This window comes from Stylophora pistillata, chromosome 7 (assembly GCF_964205215.1).
Source record: "Stylophora pistillata chromosome 7, jaStyPist1.2, whole genome shotgun sequence".
NCBI lineage: Eukaryota > Metazoa > Cnidaria > Anthozoa > Scleractinia > Pocilloporidae > Stylophora > Stylophora pistillata.
Window position 1 is genome coordinate 6,561,831 of NC_142525.1, and position 16,572 is coordinate 6,578,402.

Sequence of the window (16,572 nt, forward strand, 5' to 3'; positions counted from 1 at the left end):
ACATTCAGCATATATCAAATTATATTTTCCTATAGTGAGAGGAAAAAGAAACGGCCTACTTTTTACAGAGTGTTCAGTCAAAATCTGCCGATCTCTGCCCCTTTTACCGCCATATTGAAAGTAACGCTACCACAATGCAATGCAATCGGAGTGCGCACTTTGCCTCCAAGCCCACATTCGTTAACTCTTAAATCCCTGAGGGTGACTAACATCTAATTTCTCACCGAGGCATCACTGCTTATGGGAATAATGAAAATGATCGCATTTTAAACTAAACTCTCCTTGTCAGTGTTAAAGGAAAGTATAGGGAATATAAAGCCTGATGTCGGGATGTAAGGTGTTAAGATAAGTGCGTGGAACAGAAAAAAAAACTCATGTCAGTACGAGCTTCAGTATAAACTGCAAACATTGCATTGAATACCAAGATATAAAAATTGTGGTACAGTGTTGTTGATGGCTGGCCTGTCATGATGTTTTACAACCTCGTTCCCAGGACCTTTCCCCAACTAAGGGAAAAGGCCCTGGGAACGAGCTTGGATGTTTTAAAATCATTATTATCATAATGATTACCTCAAGTCGACTACAAAAATATGTGTTTGTATCGCATGTTGTGCTGTCTAAGTATGTTGTACGGCAGTGGCTTGGTAGAGACCGGCGGTCATTATTTATTCCCTGAGGGGACAAAGGGGGGGGGGGGGGGGGGAGATGGGAGGATTTTGGTTTCTTCAAACTTAAATTTACCTGACCCTCTCCTAAAAAAAAGCTGTACTCGAGCCTAGTGGCCCATTCAGCCGGAGTTTATCGCGGTTTCCTTAGCATGAAGCGAATAAGCGTATTAAGAGCGACTTTTTTTCAAGACCGCGTGAGAGGTGGCACATCGACCGAAAAATGACTATCCTCATATTTCAGTCAGAGATGCCTCATTGTGAATTTGGAAGTATAGCAAGGTTTTCTTTTCCGGACTTGCTTCTTTATCCTAAAAAACTCACGAAAACTGAAACGAGTGACGGTAGCTGTAAAATGGCGGAAATCAGTGCCCCGACTAGAGGCAAAATAATGAACTCTGCTCATGAAAAGCGCAAAAGAAAGCAAGCTCTAGCAATTTGACAGTGTATACGAGGGATTAAGGTAGGGCTTAAGTTTAAAACGGGACTATTTCATCTAATTTTGAGCCCACGGCACGCTTTTAAAAATCACCAATGCTTCAAAATCCAAATATCGGAGTTCGCAGCAAATTTTCAATTATCATTTTCACCATGCGGTATGACTCAGAATCGGTTCAGGTTAAGCTCATGATAAGTGGAAATGATGTTGTTTTTGAGGAGGTAAATGTTAGTTTAAGGCTTTTCATTTCCGCACGGAAAAACCAAGCTGAACTTTGTGAAAATCGCAGCATCGTCATTTACGTAACAACATAATCTAAATAGACACCCCGTGGTTAAATCGGGAGTTCCAAGCACATTTTCCAAGTTAGCACCGTGTTCGATCAGGAAATCAATTGGTTTGTATTTTTACTCTCGTTTCAAATTCTCATCCATTTCCCATGGCGAAATTGTTACAATTAACACATTCCGTAAGCAAACGGAGGCCGCCTGTTTTTCTTTGCGTTTTCGAACACTTATAAGTTTTAAGGTAGTTCCATAGTAAACTTGAGCTTCATTGTGGACTTGAAACGCTGAACTTGAAGCGTGAACCAGACCAAGTGCTTTGCACAACTGCTCTGTTAGAATAATGATGAACTTATTTACATTCAATGATAGCCATGGATAATCGTGTGATTGAGGTCAAGGGTGTACTAACCAATGGTTGGGTTTCAGGTGACGTCACAAGCTTTGCTGAAGTTAGTGTCCGCCATGTTGGTGTCTCTCGGGTGTCAAATTTATGAATAATTAGTCGATTTCTATAGTGAAGCCCTCTCTCTTATCGCCGTATTATTTCGCCAACTACATGAATATCCAGGAAGAAAAAAGCGATAAAAGTATCTGGCGTTCATCTTAAGGTATCCCAGTGCTCTCTGAGTATGCCGAAAGCTTAGAGAGTTGGAAGGAAAGATGTTTGCAAAAGATCTCGGTCATTGGGGTTGACCGTGCAAGCATACCAGCCGAGAAGTTCAGTCCAAAATGCTTGTCTCCTGTGGAAGCGTCGGACTTGCTGAGTTACCTCGTTCTTGAGACCAGCTTCTACACCAAGAAGCAGTTCAAGGCGTTCAAGAGTCTAGAGGCGTTTAATCAAATGGTGTCGGGATTTGTAACCTCAGTTGTAGGCAAAGTAATCGCCGGCAAGTATGCCGTGAGAGCACGAGTTTGGCATTCACAGCATATGAATGATCCTTTAGTGAACATTTGGCTCATTTCCGAAAACGATGGGACTATTTTGTCAGCCCATTGCTTGGGATGCAAAGCTGGACTGGCTGAGTCATGCTCACATATCGCGAGTGTTTTATTTATGTTAGAGGCAACTACTAGAATTCATGGCAAGGTCGCTGGGTGTCACGAAAACTCAGACACCGAAAACTCAGGTCCCTCGAAGTGTTCTCCAAGCTTCCGAAGTGCTCCATAATTCGATAGTGCATAGCATAAAGCATGAACCAATTTTTTTATAATATAACGGGTGGAATAATGCAACAAATCCGACGCGAAAGACGAACAACAATATCAAGAGTGATTCTTCAGTGAGGCGAATCGTGACGGCGCTGATGCCGTCTTCTTTCGCGTTGTTTCTCTCTTTCTGCCTCATTTAAGAACTCTAGCCCAAGGGTCGCAAAATTGTCTTCGTTTTGGGACTGGTGGGCCGAGTCTCTGTTTGTATCCATTATTATCGCGAAATATTTAAGAATTTTAACAGAGCGACAACAAGGATCTGTGCGACGAAGTACAAAAAGGTAAACAAACGTCCCTTTCGGCTCGTCAAAATCACGCCACATTTTAATACTTTGGTGTTGGAGCGAGCGCATTTGATCCCGTGACTGTGAATGAAAAGTTCAAAATTAACGGGAAAAATGGAGGAAATCTAAGTTAAATGAAGTCTTGTGTCACTCTAAAATGTTTTAATACTCAACCATCGGACGATTTTGCAAAACGTGCAACTTGCGGCCTTGCTTTTGCTGCTTCAGTTGGATGAAGACCCAAAAGGTCAAAATACACGAGGGATTACCAGGAGTGATCATGAGTCGAGTTTATCTCTTGAATTTTCGAGGAGTCTGAGTTTTCGGGGTGTGAGTTTTCGTGACACCCCAAGCTTACTTGCACTCAGGTAAAATGCTCATGGATTTTGCCAACATAGGTCAATGAAGTGCCGTATGCGAGGGCTAAAGACATCGATTTCTCATCGGCTAAGAAGCTCAAAGAAAAGCTCGACCAAAAAATCGAGGATCTACAACAGCCGCAAGCCTCGAACAATACAATAACTTCTAGTTCCTCCTGTTCTTCCCCTTGATTTGTGATGATCTTAGGTATAGCGCATTAGATCATATATATAATGAATTTTGCGCTATAGAAATAATAAAATTATCAAATTATTATACGAAAAAATCCTTAGTCTTTATGCTTTCCACTTTTGCTCGAACAGCCAACAATAATGCATAAAACCATCCCTTCTTTCTCACATGAACTCTTCGTTAGATACGGTTTGTTTACGCTCGAGGGACACCAAGATGGCGGATAGTGACCGTTGCCAAGGTATTTGTCACGTGGGTGAAACCCAAGGATAGAATAAAGATTATATCATAGTTGAGGCATTTTTCAAATAAGAACAAACACTACAGATTACTCCAACAGTCCACAACAAATTAAGTTTGTATCGCATAATTGTGGTGTCTGATTATGTTGTATTACAGCAACTTGGTTGCTAAGAGACCGGTCATTATTCATGGGGGTGGGGGGAGAGGTAGGAGGATTTTGACTGTTTCAAGATTGAGTTTAGCTCATCCCCCATAGTGGCCCACTTAGCCGGAGCTCCTCCCGGTTTCCACAGCGTAAAGCGACTAGAATAATCTCACTACCCCCCTGGATCGGATGCTAGTCCATCGCAGGGTTACCCCGGCATTTTATCAGGTTTTGCGAACAGTTAGCCGGTAAATGAAAATAATCAATTTAACTATATCCATATCATACGCTCCCGATATCTTCTTTCATAATTCCTTTGTTAGAAGGAGTTGACAGTTGACAAGACATTAATCCCCTCTTCAACAATTCAAAGCTCTTCTTCATACCGGCGGTTCTGGGACTTTGCAAACTCAAGCTCCCTGACTAATTCATTTCATTTCTTATCGTAGTCATTACAGCTAAATTAATCCAAGTAAAATAATCCATCCGCTTGTGTAACATGGCAAACCCTTTCACTCCCATTAGATCTTCTTGGCAATTCTCCTTACTATTTGTCATACAATTCTTATGATGTAAGTTTGGAGAATTTGGTTTTGGATCAACTAATATTTTCCTTTATTCTCCTCACTTGTCCGCTCGACATTGTACTGCTGCCATTGAAAGGAGAATATCTGTCTTGGTCATTGATGAGAGTTAAAGGGTTAATCCCTTAACTACTAAAATTGATTAACATGTAACTTCTCTCCATGATATCGATGCATGATCCAGCAAACAAGTAACGAGAATACTCAAACTTATCAGGTAGAAATTGTCATCTGATCTTGCACCAAACTCTTATAACTAATTTGCAAGGAAATTACGTAGCAGCTAAGAGGGAGAATTAACGATCAGATCTTTGGTGTTAAAGGAAGTGAAGTCAGTTTGCAGAATTGATTCTATCAAATAGTTTTGCGCAGGGCCTACCCAAACAAGAATAAATGTTGCCTTCGACATTGTCGGCATGGCTGGTAGGAGTTTCTTGGCCGTTTTTGGTGTATTTGATTCCTTTTCATTTAATTCCGCATCTTGAATTTTCGATGACTTTTCATGTTCAATAGTCATACTTTGTAAACCAAGATAACCACCTGGTAGATTGTTGTTTTTGGCATTGGCTACGCGGGCGCCATCATGCTCAATCGAAACCAAAGCGGCGGCATTGCTTCACAATAATATTTAACAGTCATGATACATGAAATGTTTTTCTTCGCGTGCGACTGATCTAAATGCATCACGAACATGCCTTAACTTTATCTGGGGAATATCCGAGGATATACTCCAAGCTAGTTAATTCCCAGACTTTTAAACCCCCGTCCAATTCAGAAAAAATCGTTTAAAATTTTATTCAAGGTGAGAGGGCGTTATGTGGATGTTACAAAAGGAGGGATGTACTCTTCTTTTTCAGTAAGTCGGACCAGACAAGGTGAGAGGGCGTTATGTGGATGTTACAAAAGGAGGGATATACTCTTCTTTTTCAGTAAGTCGGACCAGACAGCAATGAAAAGTGAACACCCCATGCCTTAAACGTAAACGTTACCTTGTTGAAACATTTCTGTGGACCCTGTAGTCGGTTTCTTTCTCCACTCCAAACGGTATTTTGAGCTGAAATCATTACAACTGCTGATGACCAGGTCAAAATAATCTCCTTGTCAATATCCCTGTCTGCATTTTCAATTGTTGGTTTGCCAGGTAAACCTATTGAAATGTGATTTTTTTAATCTTTTTTCTGAAAAATTATATAAAATAGAAAATATTATCGAAATAATTTCTTTATTCAAAACATGAATACTTGTCAATCTGTTTAGATTAAGACAAATAATATTGATACAAAGGGATTTACATTGTAAATCATTTCCATTATTTCCATGGCCCAGTTACATTCAAACATGTAGAGAAAATTTAAAGTCTGAGAGTATTCGCCTAATTAACTTAAAGGTAGTTTTAATCAGCTGTCATCGAAAAAAAGAAAAAAAAAACACATGTATAGGAATTGTCATTTCTTTTTTAAAAATGATATTAACCTTTATACTCTAGCATCATGATACATATTCTCCATACGGTTTTCTATACACTTCCTTAAACATGCAAATAGCAAGAATTTGTTTAAGAATCGGAAGCTTCTATAGCTTGTGATCATTACCCTAACTCTTGTGTGAAATAGGGATGATATTGTAAGGAGAATTTTAATGCTAGTCACCTTTAGGGGTTGAAGGGCTGATCCCGAGGGTTCCAGAATCACAAAGATAATAGGTTTCTTTTTTGCTGCCCATCAAGATGCCCTCTCTCCTTTATTGAAACTGTTTACCATTTAAGTTGCTTTTCCAAAAGCCCATTTAAAAGTTGGTAGTTTTTCAAAGACATATTACAGGTTTTCCTTTAGAAAGCATCCATGTGTTACAATATACAAAAAGTTCTGAAATTAAGTGGCAAATAAAAATAATTAGGTACACACCAGTCTTCGTCTTAAATATTAAGATCTCTGGCTCACTTTCTCCAAGTCTATTGGAGGAAAAGAGTTTCACTTCATACTCTGAGTTATACTCAAGACTGGTCATTTTGAAGTGAGTTTTATCAGTGTTTCTTTGTTGGCAAAGTTTGCTGAATCCCGTCCTGGGTTTCATCCTCCATTCCAGACGGTATTTAGGGCTGACATCAATGTAGTTCGTATTTGGTGCTAACCAAGTCAGAGTAAACTCCATATCAACTTCACTCTCTTCTTTTTGGATGGTTGGTTTGTCAGGTAAACCTTTGAAAATTATTGAATCAAGATTTGTAATCCCCCTTCTGATGGATGCAACTGTTGCAATATATCTTTGAGATAGTTAACCACATATCTAAAACATTGAGTATTTATCTTGAATAATCTCTGTAAAAGTTATACCAATGCAAATCTATGACATTAAGAATGAACAAGATAGGTACATCACGCATTTGCTATGCCCCCTGAACCCTTCCCATTACTTTGCTCTCATCTCATACATCACCCGGTAAATTATTCTTCTCTTTTTGTTCTGCACAATTCCTTGTGTCTGGGCTAGAAATGATCATTGTGCAGTACAGTTCAACTCGCCTAAGATGTCCTCTACTGTTGGTTTCTTGAACCAAACTGGATCAAATATAAGCTGCTGCTCATTGACCTCAAAGTTCAGAATTCCAACTGCTTTAGTGTTCCTCTCACCTTCTTCTGGCAGAGGAAAACTCTGCAGGGCTGGTAAGCGACTACCATCATTTACGAGGACAAGTTTTCCCTAAATTTATTTGTAAGGATTACTTTCAATATAACAGAACAGGGGTTTGCTTTCCTTTAGACCTATCTTAGGTTCAAGATCCTTTAAGACATTACAGTGCTTGTGTCTAAATCGGTCATGACTTTAGCACAGAAGACTCTGAATCAACAAAAATTACAACCAATCCAGAAGTAACATGAATGGACTTTTCTTGATGATACTCCCCAGCTGAAAACATTTTGATTTTGAATTTGGCTTGGTAAACTCTACTTGAGATTTCTCAGTATCAAAGTTCTCTTTTGAAATAAGTTTGTAACTCGTTATGATAAAGTATTCGCTCCAGTCAGGGTTTTGGACATTAGGCTCATAAATTAAGCACCCCCAGCCAACAACTCCATCTTGACGTGATATTTTGCAGAGAGCCTTGCGTCTCTTTTTTTCAAGCACATCATGTGATGGCTTAAACATGTAATCCAGGAAAGATATTTCCATTTCAGTGGTAAGAAGCCAATATTACTTTGATTTAAGTGAACAAAAATATATATATTTATTAACATGATATAAAAGTCATAACCATAAAAATGTACATACAATAATAATGGATGTGGTGGGTTGAAATAACTTGGAAGCATGCCACATTTACTAGATACATGTAATAAACCTTCCTACAGGAGTGGTAGTATTAATTATCTTAGTTCTTTACTAGATAATAATATATGTGACCCTTCAAGAGGTTTCAGGGAATGAGTGGAAGGCAAGCACACGGCACGCTACAACACGCTCGCATACTAATGGCATGACACGCCTACCGTGCAGATATGTGTATAAAAACAATTAATTTGGAAAGCGTGCTCGTAACCATCGTTCATAGCTGGCTAACACGGTAGAACTTTGGTTCTATAACACGTTACTGGTAGATTTTTTTTTAAGAAAACGAGCGCAGGTCATATGAGCAGAATTTATGAGTAACTAACGGATGCTTCATATTATGCCATTGGACAATACCTTACATATTTGTATCATGACTTTTAGCCATTTAAGAGGTGAAAGTTTTAGGTGACGTGTCTTGAGGCAAATGCTCGGTTTTTTAGTGGAAAAAAGAATAGGTAGTTTAGATAACCAAGGAAGTTTCCAGAAGATCGATCCGTTGCAATTGTTTGATTTTCTTTACCGTCTGTCAAAAGAGATGGATGCCGTTTCGAAATTCGTCGTTTAATTTGCAGCTAACAAAAACTCTCCAGATACAAATTGTAATCATCAACCTAGCTTCTTGGCGGCCATCGGGTTCTCCATACAATCAGAATCACAGTTCTAGACTCCAAGAAATCAATATTTTTACCCATGTTGACACATACAAAAATATAAAGCTAAAAAGTCTCAATGTACACCGTGGTCTGGAGAGAGATTTATGTATCCATTGAATGATTAAACCTTAGGTTATCAACGCTTCCTTCAATAACTTAACCATTATTTGAACAATAGCGGCTTAATGTTATAAAGCTACCTTATGATGGCCTGCTCCCAGTTGGCTTGTTAGCTCAATTGGTAGAGCGCTGCACTAGTATCGCAGAGGTCAGTGGTTCGAATCCCGTACAGGCCTGAAATTTTTTTCAGGTCTGATTTCCACTATTGCTCAAATAGTGCTTTACTGCGAAGGATCGTTCTTATATACGTCTCATAACCGCAGTTCACTCATATGTTTCATATGTTTGTTGTTGTTCGATTTATCATCTACGGGTTTATATCGAATTAATTTGATGGCCTGCTCCCAGTTGGCTTGTTAGCTCAATTGGTAGAGCGCTGCACTAGTATCGCAGAGGTCAGTGGTTCGAATCCCGTACAGGCCTGAAATTTTTTTCAGGTCTGATTTCCACTATTGCTCAAATAGTGCTTTACTGCGAAGGATCGTTCTTATATACGTCTCATAACCGCAGTTCACTCATATGTTTCATATGTTTGTTGTTGTTCGACATACAAAAATATAAAGCTAAAAAGTCTCAATGTACACCGTGGTCTGGAGAGAGATTTATGTATCCATTGAATGATTAAACCTTAGGTTATCAACGCTTCCTTCAATAACTTAACCATTATTTGAACAATAGCGGCTTAATGTTATAAAGCTACCTTATATACTGTCTCCAATTTTGATTCGACACTGGGGCGCACATTCTTTAACGCTTAACACGTGAGGTTGACTAACATCTAATTTATTCACCAAGGTATCACTGCTTATGAGAATTATGGAAATGATTGCATTTTAAACAAAATTCTTCTCGTCAATACCATAGGAAATATATAAAAGAAAGTAATGCTGATGTTGGGATGTAAAGTTTTGAGATGAGTGTGTGGAACGAAAAAAAAAAAAAGAAAAAACAGTACGAGTTTCAGTAAAACTACAAACATTACATTGAATACCAAGATATAAAAAATTGTGATATAGTGTTGCTGATGGTTGACCTGTCGATATAATCATTATTATCATAATGATTACTCCAAAAGTCTACAACAATATAGGTTTGTATCGCATACTGTGGTGTCTAAGTATGTTGTACTGCAGTGGCTTGGTTGCTAAGGGACCGGTCATTATTTATTCCCTGAGGGGTGGGGTGGGGTGGAGTAACTGGCAAGTTGAGAAGATTTTGATTGATCCAGAATTAAATTTGTCTGTGCCCCATGGAAAAATATACTCGAACGAAAACTTACAAATAACTTACTATAAAGAAAAATATTTACCTTACAGTGAATAACTTTACAGGCATTTAAAGAAAAAACAGGACACTGCTTCTTATAGAGTAGACATAAACATTGATCCACAGGACTACACTTCTACACAAACCCCATGAAATCATATCAAACTCACGGGGTACAAATAGTCTCTTACTGAATTTCGTGACCACGCCCACTTCATCGACCCACTCAAATCGAGTGCAATTTTTGGATGTTATATCATCTTGCCGACTCTCTGTATAGAAAGTTAACAATGTACCACCGAAATATTGAACTATATGTTATCATGGCTTTCCATTTTGTGTATTTTCGTACAACAAAGTAAAGTTTTTCCCTCGTCATTTTCACCTTTTCCCGAGCGGGTCTGTCAAAATTAAGAAGGCGTTCGTGGTCAAAACAAGACTGAGCAAGGAGTCTTGGGCGATCTCTCTCTTACGCAAGCGCAAATTGAAAATGTACTGCCAAAATCAAAAAGAGGAACAAATTTTGTTTGTTTTGATATGTAAATTGTTGAACAAGGAGCAGATTGAACCTCGTCGAATGGCTAGTCAAAACAGCCACACCTTCCTCCTTTTGCTCGTTTCCTGTTTTATAAGCGTGAAAGCAGTGGGAGAAGAATCGGGTAGCTCGGAAAGCGCTTCACCATCGTTTACTTACGAGATAAACAAGTAAGATTTGTAAAGTTATTTTCCGAAAGAGTCGGAATAAATACATTTTTTTCAGGTTAGATCGCTGTTTTTACCCTAAAAGCCGTCCAATAAATTTTTGTTGCAGCCTACTAATCTCTACAAATTTGAAGGAAAATATTCAGACGCTTCACCGTCCCCGAAGGGGGTTCTGTCCTGGTGTACCGGTTCACAAGGGAATTACCATTGTTCTTTCTTTGTTTAGGAGTTATCGGTTTGCTATTGTGTATTGTTTGGTCTTTTGTATTGGCTCTTGTAAACCGGTACACGAGGACAGAACCCCGAAGGGTCTCCACTCATCGAAGCGTGTACTGTGGCCAATGTAGTGAATTTTCAGTCACTTGTTGGGTTTGTCAACCTCCGTGACTTCAATATCATACAATTTTGTATCTTTTCTCTGTGAAATGACCTTTTTAACAGGGGTGTATCCTGAGTATTCGTTGCAGAATCGCTTTGGTTCTCTTATCTCTCTCTTTGGCTTCTCCGCCATGTTGAAAATTTGCTCAGGAGGGCATCTGGGTTAGCGGCCGCGCCAGGCTGGAACCGACTAAAACAAATGTCCATCGCAGTGGGGAAGCAGTTTGATATGCACTCGACATAATTTACGTAACATTACGCAACGATATAAACATGAACCGCAGGTACACATCGCCGCCCGGGTGACAACTAATGAAACGTACAAACACGTTGACTAACAAATTAACATGTAAAAATAATACACAAGAAACAACAAGTGTGAGAGTAAACTGTCATGTCTTGCACAAAAACACGAACACATTGACACGGCTAGGTTTAGAACCCAGACTTGTATACCCGGGGTCTAGTGTACTAACCATCAGGCTACTGAGACTCACTCTTTGTTTTTCTCAGCTCTGTAATATTCATAAGTTCCTCTTTCCCCCACACCCCCCCCCCTCTTCCCCGTTGTCATTGGCATTAAATCGGCATTAATTCATCTATAGTCCCCCGATATCTCCTTTCATAATTCCTTTGTTAGAAGGCGCAGAGAGGTGACAAGACATTGTTTCTCTTCGTTAGCAATTCGAAGCTCTCCTACATATTGCCGGTTTTGGGATTTTGAAAACTAAAGATCTTCCTGACTGATTAATTTCACTTCCTATTGTTGTCATCGACTGTTTGGCCATGAAGCTGACTGTTTCAGGTAAAATAATCCATTCGCTTTTGCAAGATGGTTAACCATTTAAGGGACTGTCTCTCTTATATCCACCCGGTCAATTTCGCGCCAAAAATAATTTTGACTGAAACTCTAGCTGTCCCCTGAAAGACTTAACTTAGGACAGAGCTAATTAAAACTAGATATGTTTTGATTCGAAATAAGCTTGTGACTGCATTAGGGGCACTAATTATTTCCCAATCCGTAGGGGCCGTCGCAACGTCTCAAAAATTGAATGACAGGCATCCTTTGTAACATTGTAAGACATTTGATTCACGTAGTTAAGCCACGAAATTTGAATCATATTGCTAAAAAACCTGTCTAGTTTGCCAAGAAAGTTAGAATTTCCCTCTCAATATATTTGAATAGGCGAATTTTAGCATATTTTGATCCCTATAAATCGCTATCGGCCGATGGCCGTAAATAACCTTGATTTAGACGTTAAGTTTTGGGATTTGGGACCTGATTGACAATTCTATTCGACACAGCTGTTAAGTTTAGACCTTTATAGGTAAAAATATGCAAAACCCCTGTTCGTTTTCGACTTTTCAAAAGTTATCAGCGTTTTAATCAGCACATGTACGAGTATTTTCAATGGGTAATGCGGACCTCTCTGAAAGCAGCATCCCTGGTAACACCAACTTCTAACTACTTGACAGGGAAAAGTGTATCAGCTGGACGGGAGAATTAACGATCAGATCTTGGGAGTTAAAGGGTTAAGAGACAAGAGGAACAATACATGAGCAGGGTGGAAGGGAGGGGTGAGGTGGTCTCAACGTGTCCGTTGCAGAAATAAACTATGGGTTAAATTTGTATTTGCATGTGTCAGGTGCTAAGTCACTGGAAACGAACAAAAAGCCAGGCGCGTAAAAAAAAAAAAAAAAGAAAACAGCGGGAAACAGTGGCTTTCATTTATTGTCAGGGATATGGGGATATGTAGTTTAAATACAATGCTGGGCGTCTGATTTTCTTAAAACAACTCACTACTCACAAAACAACAACTCTCCAGAAACACTCCGTCAAACAACGGTGTATACAAAACAGAAACAAACTTTTAAAAGCCTAAGATCTTGTCTTGTGTACTAAATTGGCTGAGTTCACCCACTGAAAAGATATATATATTGGTAATCTATCCTCCACAGTAAGTTCGGAATCGAGCAAGTACAAAATTTCCATTTTAAATACATGTCAGGAGCTTTGACGTTAGACGCTCTTCTCAGCTCGTAATGGCCTTACCTCAATTTAATTCCAATCGCCTACTTGATATTGCCAGAAGTGATTAACACGTAGCTTCTCCCCATTATATTCATACATTATCCAGAAAACTGGTAATAAGAATTTAACACCTGGTAGTGCGCATCTAACATCAAATTCTCGTAACTAATTAATAAGGAAATGCGTAACACCTAGAGGAGAGAGTTTACGATCAGATCTTGAGAGTAAAAAGGTTGACGTAATTAAACCAACAAACTTAAAGAATGTGCTTTAGAATTAGCCCCGTCTATTTGTCATCTTTTTAATTTATCTCTCGTAGCTGGTGAACACCCTGTTGAATGGAAAAACTCTTAAGTTGTTCCAGTCCATAAAAAAGGAATTGAGATGAAATTATCGTCCAATTTCTCTTCTTTGCGTCATCTCAAAAGTATTAGTCACAGCGAACTATGATTCAACTGCGTCAATAACCGCCTCGGTGCACCTTTTGGCGATTCGAAACATTGTTTTCTCAAGGAACGCTCTACAGTTACACAATTATTGACATTCGCGGTGTTTGGTTCTCTGTACATCAACGCTTAAATTAATTGTTTATAACATGTTGTTTGGCTCCAGTGAGCGATTATCGCCACATTTCGCAATAGAGAAGAGAAACTAAAACAGTTCCGCCCAAAAAGCGAAGGTAAAGAAGCGTCAAAATAGCACTTACCTTTCTCAAATTTAGTCGTTCCGTACTGATGCGGAACTCGTAAACTACTGAATTCTACAACTTTAGGAAGCTCATGTTCTGATAAAACAAATCTTAACTCGACGATTTACATTTTGACTGACACAGTGATTAATTAGTCTTGCTGATAGTTAGACGAAAGTCCTACTGCAAGTTGCTCCTTTCCTCAGTGATGAAACCGAAGGCTTGATGAAGAAGTTAGTAATACTCCAAGAAACCCGCTTAGTCTCCGCGTAGTGATCGAGAGAAAGAAACAAAGCATTGCGTCTCCAGCTTATTTTGAGTGGCACGCTATCATGCGAGGAATTCACGCGGACCAAATCTCTGACTCTATCAGTGTGCGTGACACTTGAATAATAATCATATGGTTGGGTTTCAGGTGACGTCACAAGCTTTGCTGAAGTTAGTGTCCGCCATGTTGGTGTCTCTCGGGTGTCAAATTTATGAATAATTAGTCGATTTCTATAGTGAAGCCCTCTCTCTTATCGCCGTATTATTTCGCCAACTACATGAATATCCAGGAAGAAAAAAGCGATAAAAGTATCTGGCATTCATCTTAAGGTATCCCAGTGCTCTTTGAGTATGCCGAAAGCTTAGAGAGCTGGAAGGAAAGATGTTTGCAAAAGATCTCGGTCATTGGGGTTGACCCTGCAAGCATACCAGCCGAGAAGTTCAGTCCAAAATGCTTGCCTCTTGTGGAAGCGTCGGACTTGCTCAGTTACCTCGTTCTTGAGACCAGCTTCTACACCAAGAAGCAGTTCAAGGCGTTCAAGAGTCTAGAGGCGTTTAATCAAATGGTTTCGGGATTTGTAACCTCAGTTGTAGGCAAAGTAATCGCCGGCAAGTATGCCGTGAGAGCACGAGTTTGGCATTCACAGCATATGAACGATCCTTTAGTGAACATTTGGGTCATTTCCGAAACGATGGGACTATTTTGTCAGCCCATTGCTTGGGATGCAAAGCTGGACTGGCTGAGTCATGCTCAAATATCGCGAGTGTTTTGTTTATGTTAGAGGCCACTACTGGAATTCATGGCAAGGTCGCTGGGTGTCACGAAAACTCAGACACCTAAAACTCAGGTCCCTCGAAGTGTTCTCCAAGCTGCCGAAGTGCTCCATAATTCGATAGTGCATAGCATAAAGCATGAACCAATTTTTTTATAATATAACGGGTGGAATAATGCAACAAATCCGACGCGAAAGACGAACAACAATATCAAGAGTGATTCTTCAGTGAGGCGAATCGTGACGGCGCTGATGCCGAGTCTTCTCTCGCGTTGTTTTTCTCTTTCTGCCTCATTTAAGAACTCTAGCCCAAGGGTGGCAAAATTGCCTTCGTTTTGGGACTGGTGGGCCGAGTCTCTGTTTGTATCCATTATTATCGCGAAATATTTAAGAATTTTAACAGAGCGACAACAAGGATCTGTGCGACCAAATACAAAAAGGTAAACAAACGTCCCTTTCGGCTCGTCAGAATCACGCCACATTTTAATACTTTGGTGTTGGAGCAAGCGCATTTGATCCCGTTAACTGTGAATGAAAAGTTCAAAATTAACGGGAAAAATGGATGAAATCTAAGCTAAATGAAGTCTTGTGTCACTCTAAAATGTTTTAATACTCAACCATCGGACGATTTTGCGAAACGTGCAACTTGCGGCCTTGCTTTTGCTGCTTCAGTTGGATGAAGACCCAAAAGGTCAAAATACACGAGGGATTACCAGGAGTGATCATGAGTCGAGTTTATCTATTGAGTTTTCGAGGAGTCTGAGTTTTCGGGGTGTGAGTTTTCGTGACACCCCAAGCTTACTTGCACTCAGGTAAAATGCTCATGGATTTTGCCGACATAGGTCAATGAAGTGCCGTATGCGAGGGCTAAAGACATCGATTTCTCATCGGCTAAGAGGCTCAAAGAAAAGCTCGACCAAAAAATCGAGGATCTACAACAGCCGCAAGCCTCGAACAATACAACAACTTCTAGTTCCTCCTGTTCTTCCCCTTGATTTGTGATGATCTTAGGTATAGCGCATTAGATCATATATATAATGAATTTTCCGCTATAGAAATAATAAAATTATCAAATTATTATACGAAAAAATCCTTAGTCTTTATGCTTTCCACTTTTGCTCGAACAGCCAACAATAATGCATAAAACCATCCCTTCTTTCTCACATGAACTCTTCGTTAGATACGGTTTGTTTACGCTCGAGGGACACCAAGATGGCGGATAGTAACCGTTGCTAAGGTATTGGTCACGTGGGTGAAACCCAAGGATAAATCGATTTCAAACAAGACTGGCTCTGTAAATCTTAGAGTGGTATGATGCATAAATTCTTGTGAGCGTTTGTCGTGAAACTTGTACTGTCCAATAATTATACCTCGGAGATAAGTAGAGATCCCAGCACGGTGCATTGGAAGGACGTGGCTGTGATAAAAAAAAAAAACAAAACAAAACAAAAAAATTCAAATGCTTTAGCGTGCACCGCGGTGATAATGTTGGTGACAGTAGATCTTCGTGTCAAATTGGTCTGTAACTGTGAGTTATCAAAATTTCAAAAATGATCAGCAAGAAAAAGACTGAAAACAATTTATGATAAAAGAAATGCATTCTACCCAATCCTCTGTCACGTGACGTGATTAAAGGCAAATATTAAGGGTTTTCACGCATGGCAGAGATTCACGTGCGCACATGTCAGACCTGTAGGATAACATGGATTTAAGGTACACTGATCAAGTTGTTTGTGGACAATTCAACCATGACAATGAAAAAAGAGGGCAATTTTAAAGAAATTTGCTTTCATCAAGTGATTTAATAATGCAAATTGGCCAATGTTAAAAGTTTCTAAACATGACATTTCGGGCGCGGGAACGAAAAGTCAAGATTGAAAAATAAAGGATGCGCTGGCTCGAGCGTTTCACTTTAAGCTTTTGCATAATCTCTCTTTCCTCTCTCCGCTGACGAA

The 16,572-nt window shown here is 39.5% G+C and overlaps 2 long non-coding RNA genes across 3 annotated transcripts in view; one reads left to right on the forward strand and one right to left on the reverse strand.

Annotated features, from left to right (window-relative positions):
- The window catches only part of LOC148726371 (uncharacterized), a 447,217-nt gene that overhangs the window by 213,451 nt on the left and 217,194 nt on the right, over positions 1 to 16,572 (forward strand). The gene's annotated exons all lie outside the window — the stretch shown is intronic.
- On the reverse strand, positions 12,572 to 14,599 carry LOC148726386 (uncharacterized). Its single transcript, XR_015989508.1, has 2 exons — positions 13,596 to 14,599; positions 12,572 to 13,080 (listed from the first exon to the last, which is right to left on the reverse strand). It is a non-coding gene; the product is annotated as an uncharacterized LOC148726386 (long non-coding RNA).